General features: G+C 43.1%; 1 non-coding gene across 1 annotated transcript; it reads right to left on the bottom strand.

Annotated features, from left to right (window-relative positions):
- LOC133311635 (small nucleolar RNA R71) lies at positions 1-107 on the bottom strand. Its single transcript, XR_009751571.1, has one exon. It is a non-coding gene; the product is annotated as a small nucleolar RNA R71 (small nucleolar RNA).
- Between the last annotated feature and the right edge of the window lie 457 nt (positions 108-564).

Genomic DNA, 564 nt, shown 5'->3' with positions numbered 1-564 from the left:
GATGTTAGAGCTGAAATCTCTAACTTCAGAATGTTTTATGGAGAAAATCTCTATGAAGCATGGGAGAGATACAAGGACATCCTAAGAAAATGTCCAAACTATGGGGTAGAGAATTGGGGAGTGTTACAATCTTTCTATAAGGGACTTGACCATACTTCTCAATCTCACTTAGATTTTGTTACAGGAGGATATTTCTTTACTGGAACACTTGAATCAAGGTACGAAATCATAGAAGGGACTGCTGAAAGATGTCTCCAATGGCCAATAGACAGAGTGAGCCCAGTGAGGAAGCCAGGCATGCTACAACTGGATAAACAAACAGCCATGGAAGCCCAGCTGGCATCACTCATGAATGAAGTGAAGAACCTGAGAGCTGACCAAGCAGCACCAAGGATGGAAGTCTTACAACTCACAGCAACTGAAACAGAACCATGCTCAGCCTGTGGTGACCTTCATGACTCAACAGACTGCCCATCCACTGCATTGGTGTGTTATGCAGAAAATTTTGGCAATAGGAACTTCACCAGAGACAATCAACAAGCAGGACGAAATACACATTCAAGC

The sequence above is a fragment of the Gastrolobium bilobum genome, unplaced genomic scaffold, assembly GCF_033153095.1.
Source record: "Gastrolobium bilobum isolate Gb01-03AN ecotype WA unplaced genomic scaffold, APGP_CSIRO_Gbil_v1 utg24292, whole genome shotgun sequence".
NCBI lineage: Eukaryota > Viridiplantae > Streptophyta > Magnoliopsida > Fabales > Fabaceae > Gastrolobium > Gastrolobium bilobum.
This window is presented reverse-complemented; position numbering and strand designations above follow the sequence as displayed.